The sequence below is a fragment of the Canis lupus genome, chromosome 29, assembly GCF_003254725.2.
Source record: "Canis lupus dingo isolate Sandy chromosome 29, ASM325472v2, whole genome shotgun sequence".
Classification (NCBI taxonomy): Eukaryota; Metazoa; Chordata; class Mammalia; order Carnivora; family Canidae; genus Canis; species Canis lupus.
Window position 1 is genome coordinate 19,884,561 of NC_064271.1, and position 10,068 is coordinate 19,894,628.

General features: G+C 38.5%; 1 protein-coding gene across 4 annotated transcripts in view; it reads left to right on the forward strand.

The window, feature by feature from the left end:
* Positions 1–10,068, forward strand: part of XKR9 (XK related 9) — an 85,265-nt gene that overhangs the window by 2,998 nt on the left and 72,199 nt on the right. For all 4 annotated transcript variants that reach the window (XM_025477963.3, XM_025477965.3, XM_049103805.1 and 1 more), the window contains one exon: positions 1,561–1,691. The gene's annotated coding sequence lies outside the window, so the exon portion shown is untranslated. The remainder of the gene's footprint in view (positions 1–1,560; positions 1,692–10,068) is intronic.

Sequence of the window (10,068 nt, forward strand, 5' to 3'; positions counted from 1 at the left end):
TGTTATGCTTTTAGGAGGGTCCTAGTTCTCAGGAACAGACAGGAAGATGGTAGTAGGTAAGCGGTTCCTGGGGAGAGTGTCACATGCAAATCATAGCAGCAGACTTGGGGGATTCTTCATAAAATAATTGGACAATTACATCTGCCAGGGAGGCTACCTAGTAGGTCACTCTCACTTGAGAATGAACTAATGAAAGCATCTTACTGTGCAAAATGCTTTCCTAAGGGGTCTCTAACATTAGAAGGCCTTCTGCTTCAGGGAATTTGTGACTAGTTGAACTGAGTTGATATCTTGTAGCCACCAAAAATGGTTGATGGCTTGGTGCCTAGTAGAATCAAGGTCCTGGGGTGGTAGCCAAGGATCCTTTGGACCTGTTTCCTTATTTTAATCAGCCTGTGTGCTCTAAGACAAAACTTACAGCACAGATGAGAACAACCAAAAAGTATGTAATTTGTTGCAGCTTCCCAGGTGCTGTTGATGTACATTAATTCTAACCTCATTTCAACCTAGAACCCAGTGTTCTTCCTACTTAAAATAAGGAAACAGAGGTTCAGCAAAATAGCTTAAGATTTTACAACCATTAGATTTTAATTCCCAAGATGAAGAATGTGTATTTTACTTTATAAAATATCATAATCTGGGATCCCTGGGTGGCGCTGCGGTTTAGCGCCTGCCTTTGGCCCAGGGCGCGATCCTGGAGACCCGGGATTGAATCCCACGTCGGGCTCCCGGTGCAAGGAGCCTGCTTCTCCCTCTGTCTGTGTCTCTGCCTCTCTCTCTCTCTCTGTGACTATCATAAATAAATAAAAATTAAAAAAAATCATAATCTTATGCAAGATTTTACTAGAGAATACATTGTTTTGTGGAGATTAATTGGTATAAATCAAAGTGAAATAATAAGTGAATATTCTGTTAACAATAACAACAAAATAATATAAACTAATATTTATTGGGTACCAACCACTGTGCTAAACACTATGGATAATTAATACTCATAACAACTAATTGAGTTAGGTACTGTTATCATTTGTTTTCTTTTCTTTTTTTTTTTTTATTTATTTATTTTTTTTTATCATTTGTTTTCTATAGATGAAGAATTGATTGTACAAATACTATTTTTTTAAAGATTTTATTTATTCATGAGAGACACAGAGAGAGAGGCAGAGACACAGGCAGAGGGAGAAGCAGGTTCCATGCAGGGAGCCCCATGTGGGACTCTCTCCCAGGACTCCAGGATCACGCCCTGGGCCGAAGGCAGGCGCTAAACTGCTGAGCCACTCAGGGATCCCTGGACAAATACTATTTCTAAACCATTACCAGTATGACCATTACCATGATGAATAGAAACAAGAATAGGTTATATAGGGGGAAATCAGTTAGTAGTTTATTTTGGTTTGAGGCATAAGCACTGAGCATGGGGAAAGAGAAAGGGCTCTGTCCCTGAGACTGTGGCAAATGTTTAGTTTTGTCCCTGTGAAACAAGTCACTTTTATTCCCTAGGCAATTTTTCGCTCCTTCTGAGTATCACTCATAACCACTGGCATTTTCTTTGGTTTTCAGATTGCATCTACATCTTCAAATTACAGCACAAATACTGCTCTGCTAAGTGGAGTGAGAATTAATAGACCTGAGTGACCAAGGACTAATTCAGCTTGAGGTGTAGAAGAATGGTGATGCTATTTACCCAAAGGGTAAGTTGGGAGAGGATAGTAATCAGGAATGTGAAACTGTGGATTGCATTGAGTTTCTACACATTGATGTGTGGTCTTTGGGAGACAGCCAAATGAAGAGTTTCTGCAGTTAGCAAAGGATTTAGGCCTGGGGCTTTGGTGAATGATTCAAGCTCAAGCATACATCTGGAAATTGTTCAGCATGATAATAGTTAACACCACTAAAATGGATTAGATCTTTGAGGTGGTAAATAAAAGAAGAACAATGTTATTTAGTCTTGGGAGTACCCATAGCAATAGGCTGAAAGGGGATTGGGAGCTTAATTATGTATATGGCATTTAATAACAATGATTTTCAGAGTGTTTTTCAAACAGTAATTTCCTGTGAAGCCTCCATAAAACCTGGACTGAATGATGAAATTTTTAAATTCTATAATCCTAATAACTGATTTATTTTAGGCTTAAATGCTCTTGCAAGGAATGTGCTGGTCCAAAGGACAATGTTATTATAAACTATTTCCTCTGAAGTTGAAATTCATTAAAAAAATACTGAGACAAGTAATAAAATGGGAGAAAGAAAAGGAGAATAATTATATTAATGAACTGAATTCTGGGGTGCCTGGTGCCTCAGTTGGTTAAGCCTCTGATTCCTGATTTCAGCTCAGGTCATGATCTCAGAGTTGTGAGATAGAGCAAGTTGGGCTCTCACCAGGAGTCTTTATGGGATTCTCTCTCTCCCTCTGCCTCTTCTCCCTTCTTAAATAAATAAGTCTTTAAAAAAAAGGAACTGTGGGCAGCCTGGGTGGCTCAGCGGTTTAGCACTGCCTTCAGCCTAGGGTGTGATCCTGGAGACCCGGGTTGGAGTCCCACATTGGGCTCCCTGCATGGAGCCTGCTTCTCTCTCTGCCTGTGTCTCTGCCTCTTTCTCTCTTTCTCTCTCTCTCTCTCTCAAATAAATAAATAAATAAATAAATATTAAAAAAAAAAAGGAACTGTATTCCAAGAAAAATGGATTCAAGACTAGGTTCCAGGAAGTCAAGGGAAAAAGTGATCATGGTGAATTATCTATAGACATCATCCCATGCACAGTTTTTGAACATGGTCAATTATTAGTATCCCATGGATCCTCTCTCTCCTGGAGATTCTCATGAATGGGTCTTACATGGAATCTGGGAAGCTGTGTATGTTTAAAAATTTCCCCAGGTGATTTAGATGGTCAGCCAAATTGGACAAAAACTAGTCTAATAAAGGAAACATACCAGTTCACAGGAGAGAAAACCTTTTATCTAGTTCTGAAATCTGAAAGGGGTTTTGTTCCATGGATACCAAAGAACATTGACTAATAAAATAGACAATGTTCTCAATAGCATTAAAAAGACACCTGAGATTTTGTGTATATCTCATGCTAACCTTTGACAAATAAACACAAACAACACAATACTAATTAGAATTCTGTTGATGTAGGAAAAGAATGATCTGAGTTGAGAGAAAAAATTGTATTCCTTGGTCCTCTTTAGAAATTCTGATTCAGTAAATTTGAGTAGGGCCCAGAAATGTGCATTTGAAATATTCAAGTGTCCCAGTTGATAGGAACGCAAGTTGTCCAAGAGTACATTATGTGTTGAGAGGATGGATGGCTAATGGTGCTCCTGGGAGTTTCAGGTTTAGATATAAAATCTTGAGATGTACCATTTGTGACAGACATTTTTACATTTTTCTGAAAACTGATTTTAGAGGAAGGAGTCTGGATTATTTTTTTCCACAAAATCTGCTGGGAAGACTTCTGTGGTACAAAACCAGAGAGCTTCTGTTAGTGAAAATTCTTCAGCCCTTGGGAAAATGTGAAAAGCATAGGTTGCCTCATTATGACTCAAGATTAGCTGTCAATCTCACTCTTAAAGGAGGAAATGGATACAGAATGGATTAAAATCTCATGGAATCATAGCAACAAACATGGGAACACTAATTGGTCTTTTGGTAGAGATGCACCTTCTTCCAACAGAAGTACCAAAGATATCATGGTATTAAGTATATTCATGCACAAAATAAGGTCATATACATGTTATAGCCTGCTTGTTGCAGCCTAACTTAGATTTGGAAGCCTCCAATTTGGAAAAATATTTTCTTCAGGAGAGTGCTTCTTTGGGGTCATGAGCCACCCCACAGCTCTTAAAAACACTAGCAAACATAAGTGAGAGGCTCTGTCATAGGTTAGCTTTCCTGCAGATTTTGTCATGGGTAACTTAACTGACCATAGAGAAAGGGTTAGCTGAGGTCTCTGAGAGAGGCAGTCTTTTCCTTTTTACATTGGCTAGTTACTGAATCCAAAATTCAGTTTAGATCTCAATAGGAGAAACTCGAACTATGCTAGATCTTTAATTCTGTACTATATAATGACTGGAATACAAAGTTGGGATCTACCATACAGCTATAAATAGCACTCTGCTGGATTCGGGTGACCTCGGGTCTAGTTATCTTTAGATGGTTTTCATACTGCGGTGAGACTTTAAAGGCCACAGACAACCTCCTTTGACTCCAGTTCATCTTAATTCTCCAGGTTCTCCAGGATACTCAGTGCAGGATTTCCTCTTAGGGAAAACTTTATGTTTGAGATTTGTATCCACTAAGGAACATGAACTTGAAGATTCTTATTCTTCGGGCTAAGAGAACTGCAAATAAGCACGTATCTCTCATTGCTTCCAATGCCCGATCATTTTTGCAGGAGAAAATTCTGTGACAAAAGTGTTTGCTCCATTGGACTAAAAGAGTTGGAACTCACCCATTGCATAGTATCAGTATTTTGACATTAGTTTAAAAAAATGTTTAGTTTGGGATCCCTGGGTGGCGCAGCGGTTTGGCGCCTGCCTTTGGCCCAGGGCGCGATCCTGGAGACCCGGGATCGAATCCCACATCAGGCTCCCGGTGCATGGAGCCTGCTTCTCCCTCTGCCTGTGTCTCTGCCTCCCTCTCTCTCTCTGTGTGACTATCATAAATAAATAAAAATTAAAAAAAATGTTTAGTTTATATCAAACCATTTACTTAATTTAAATATTAAATAGTACTAACAGGAAAACCATCTCCCAATTTCTTTTTGTTTCTGAGATGCTTTTTCTGGCATTAGTAAAATGCTTATTTTTCTATTTTCTGATGAGTCAATTTTAGACTTTATTGACTTTTTGTTATCTGAGGTGATTTAGCATTCTCAATCCCCTGTTTCTTTTCCTCTTATTATTCTAGAACATAATTTCTAGTGTTTACATTATTGTCTATGAAAAATTGCAGTGACAGATACTATTCTCTAATCATTCCTTCCTAGCGTAGCTTTGGTTTTTTGGAATCCAATGATTGCCTCCTTTTCCCTCCACAGTATAGTTTTCTTCTAACTGATCATTATTTCAGTTGTTCACCTAGAGCTGTTGTATCACTACCAGTTTTTTCCTCCCAAAGGCTCAAACATCACAGATAACCAGTCAGTTCCCTTTTCCCCTCTGGAGAGCTCGCTCTGAGCCCCCACTTCCTCTTACTCCAATTGAGAGCAGGTTTTGGGCACACCTCTGTCTTAGAACTCACTTTTGACATTTTTCTATGTTGGATTAACTGTTTTAATTGTGTGTCTTTCTTTTTCTTGTTCTTCTGGAGTACCTTATCCGGCAGTTCCTTAGAAGTGCATGGCAGATATACTTTTTGAGACCTTGCGTTCACATGATTGGTTGGTTGGTTATAAACTTCTAGGACAAATAATTTACTCTCTCAGATTTTTATTTTTATCTATTTATTTTTTAAAAAGATTTTTTATTTATTCATAGGGACATAGAAAGAGAGAGGCAGGGACACAGGCAGAGGGAGAAGCAGGCTCCATGCAGGGAGCCTGACGTGGGACTCGATCCCAGGTCTCCAGGATCACGCCCTGGGCTGCAGGCGGCGCTAAACCACTGCGCCAACAGGGCTGCCCTCTCAGATTTTTTAAAAAAGATTTTATTTATTCATGAGAGATGCGCAGAGAGAGAGGCAGAGATATAGGCAAGGGAGAAGCAGGCTCCCTCTGGGGAGCCTAAGGCGAGACTCAATCTCAGGACTCCGGGATCATATCTTAAGCAGAAGGTAGACACTCAAACACTGAGCCACCCAGGTTTGCTGCTATTTTCAGTTTTTTTTTTTTCTGGAACCCCTATTACCTTCTGGTTTCCTCCCAAAGTCTTCTATGTTTCCCTTCTGTTTTCTATTTTTGTTTTGTTTTGTTTTCCAAAGACTTTCTCAACTTTGTTTCCCAAAATTTATCTTTATTTTGGTTATAATTTTCACTTCCTAAGGCTTTAGAGCTGTTTTTCATAGTATCCTATTCTGGTTTTATAAATTATAATACCTTATGTCACCTAAGAATCCTAGTAATTAAAATATTTTTCTTACACTGACTTTTCTCCCTATTCTTATTTTTTTTCATTTCGATGAACTTTGGATTTGTTTATATTAAGAGATATTGATTGGAAACTATATATGTGTGGGTAGGTATATGGGAGGGTTTGTCAAATAGTAGGCTTCACGTAGGGAGATGCGGACGTTGTTGTAGAACTGACATAATATAAATGTATGTAAAGGTTTTTTTTTTGTTGTTGTCTGTATCATTCACTTTCTCTGGGGATGAAATTGCCAATCTCCTACCTAGCATTCGTCTACTTGGAAGCCACTGTTCTGGGAACAGGTAAGGAAGGAAAGGAGACTGGAAGTTTACTGTCCTTTCACTTAATTTTTTTCCTGCCTTTCGCTTCCAAGAATAGACTTTAGTTTCTTTTTTGGGGTAGCAGTTGCCTGGCTGTGTAGCACTCGGGTATGTTGCACATATAAGCTTTCAACAATCCCACTTTTAGAACAGAGCACTGCCCCCACCTTCTGTAGCACCTGGTGCTTCTAAGTCCTAACTTTTCAAGGGGTTGTTAGGGTGAATTGGCTTTCATCCCTCCTACAGCAATTTTAGGCTATAGTTTATCACTACCCTGGCTCTATCTGCAGTCTTCCAAAATTTGGTTAGAATCTGTGCAATCCCCTATTGTACTGTCTTCTCTATTTCTCTATTTTTTTTATATCTATAACTCTGTATACTTAGTATGTATTTTTTTTAATTGGGTCTTAGAAAGGAGTAGCAATAAACATGTGGTAAATCTGCCACAAATAGTACTAAATAGAATTACATTTTCAAAGAAAAATGCTTAATGTTTTTTGAAACTGCCTATAATGTTAATGGATTTTAATGTGGATTTGTTGAGGATTCAGGATTTTAGCATTTATGAGCAAGCTTTCAGGATAAAATGGTAATATGCAATAATCATACAATATTGTTGAGAATTTAGTGTTATATAATCCAATAATGGGTAAAATAAGCATAAACAGCACATAAAATAAGAGTCTTCATTTAATACTATTGACTTTTTTTTTTTTTTTGCTGCTGTAACACCTTTGTCCTAGTGATATTCTATCCTTGATCAAGCTTTCTTATAGTTTTGGTATCTTTCCAGATATATTTTCTGCATACATAAATAAATATACATATCTATCTCACATCTGTTCTCCATTTTAATTCCAAATGTTTCAGAAGCCCCAGCACCAAGGAGGCTGGAACTAAGACTTTCACAATCAATATTTTATTTTATTTATTTTATTTTATTTTATTTTATTTTATTTTATTTTATTATTTTATTTTATTTATTTTTTAAAAATATTTTATTTATTCATAGAGACAGAGGGAGAGAGGGGCAGAGACACAGGCAGAGGGAGAAGCAGGCTCCATACAGGAAGCCTGATGTGGAACTCGATCCCGGGTCTCCAGGATCATACCTGGCTGCAGGCGGCGCTAAACCGCTGTGCCACCAGGGCTGCCCACAATCAATATTTTAAATACTGAAATATTTTTCTATCAAAGCAAAGTCCCCCCCCGCCCCCCCCCCCCCCCCCCCCCCCCGGTGATTTTGGGAAAAGGACTGATTATGGTACATTTTCCTGCTCCAACAATTCCTGGAAGTTGGTAGCAAGTTTCATGCTGACCCACACTCTGGTCAGCACAGAGGGACCTGCAAGGGAAGGGACACTAATGTGTAGTATTGGCAGGATTAAGAAACACCTGCACTTGAGTCTTTTCTCATTTTCTTCAGGATTTTAGCTTCCCTGCTACTAGCCAACTTTACTGACTTTTTCTTGAAGTAACAATCTGCAAGTATGAAAACACTCCCAAATAACTTAAAAACACTCAAAAATATCTCACAGAAATATACAGAAAAGATTCAGTTTGCATAGAGTTGGTCCAGTCATTCTGTGAGCTACTGTAGTGAACTTTTATATACATTGGAAGGAAAGGAAAGCTATTCAGTAAGGAGTCAATATTGCTCCAGAATATTCTTGTGACTCTTTTTTATCGCAGAACAGACCTCATCCACTCTGGCCACAGGGGTAGGCATGTGACTAAAGCTGGGCCAAATATAGTACATCATGTTCTGTAGATCACAGAGACTGGCCTAAGGACTGGGTAATGAGCCAGTGTTAAGTCATTGAGTCCTTCCCCTAGGATTTTTCAAACGGAAGCTGAAAGAACCAGTTTTGCCTGCTGGTTATGGAGTGGTTAGTATCATGAGCCCAGAGCTGCCTGTAGCTGTGTCCCTTGCCAGGTAAAGAAGCCAGGGTCTCTGACCCACCAAAAAAAGAGAAATAGAAATGAGAGGTTTGGGGTTGTATTGTGAACTCTTGAGTGAACAGAAACTGTGCAAGCAGAAGCTCTGAGTAATCCAAAACTACTGGGTATACTGAATGGAGGGTAAAGTAATTGGCTGATATGATAGAAACAAAGAATGAAATCACCATAATGGTTGGGAACAAACTCTTGTTTTGAAAGAGGCAACAAAATACTACTAAAACTGCTCTGGACTGCTTACCTTTCTAATCCCTAAATTATGCATACTCCAGCCTGTGTGAAGCACGGCTGCATGACAGTCTATTGGTTCATGTGAAATTTCTCTGTTCCCTTATTTCTATGACCTCAACCCACATTATACTGTCTAGCTATATAACTTATTCCCCAACCATGTGACACTCTACCATATCTCTTGTTTATGTGCATATACTGTTTTTTTTTCTAACTGGAACAATTCTTCTCATGTCCTAAGCATCCCTAACTTCTTTACCTGGATATCACTTACTCATCTTTGGAGACTGAGATCAGGCTCCTCTAAGCCTTCTATAACCCCAGTCAAATTTAATGGTACTTCGTATTTTGACTGTGCATCTCCACAATTAGAATATAAGCTTCTTTTAGAGTAGAGATACTGTTTTGTTCCCTTTTGGGTCCCCAGTGCCTGATGCAGTACCCAGCACAAAGCAGATACTTAATGAATGCATTGTTTTTTGTTACAGGTCAGTTGCCTAGACTCGTTAAAAAAAACAGAAAATCTAAGGGCCTCCCATTATCATCCCTCCTCCAATAGACCCACTTGCAGTTGTGCCATGGTACTTTAAAAAGGCAACAATTACATGGCTTTGTGCAGATTTCTTCAGTTCAGAGTGCCCTCCTCATCCCTGTCCTCTAACTCCTTCCAAGAACAGAAGCAGGGCGACCAGAGTTACGGGCTATTGCAGTTGTCCATGCAAGAGAGGATGATGGCTTAAGGACTAAGAAGTATTGGTGGAGTAAACGATAGAGATAAATTCTAGAGTTGGAACAGTAAGTACTTGGTGAAGAACTGGATAGGAAATGAGGGATGGGGGCATATCAAATTCTATGGTTTAATCAATTGGTGTTTTATTCAGAGATAGGAAAGAATGGAGGAGATGCAAGTTAAGAGTAACTAAACACTTACATACATAATCAGCTTTCTTGTCTAAATTTTGCTGATAAATGCTATACTTAGGGAAATACTGATTTTTTTGGTTTTTGGTGGCGGTGTTGGGGAAAATACTTATGGTTATTTTTAAATTTACAACTTTAACTATTTTTAAGTATACTGTTCAGTGGCATTAAGTACATTCACATTGTTTTATATGTAATCATGACCACTATCCATTTCCAGAACTTTTTTCATTTTCCCAAACTGAAATTCCTTGCCTGCTAAACACTAACTCCCCATTTCTCCCTCTATCCCAGTCCCTGGCATCCACCATTTTACTTTTTGTCTATGTACTTAAAATAAGGAGAATTATATAGTATTTGTCCTTTTGTACTGGCTTATATCACTTAGAATAATGTCTTCAAGTTTCATCCATATTGTAGCATGTATCAGAATCTCCTTCCTTTTTAAGACTGAATAATATTCCATTGTCTGTATAGACACCATTTTATTTATCCATTCATCCTTCAATGGACACTTGGGTTGTTTTCACCTTTGGCTATCTTATAAATAACACTACCATGAACCTAGGT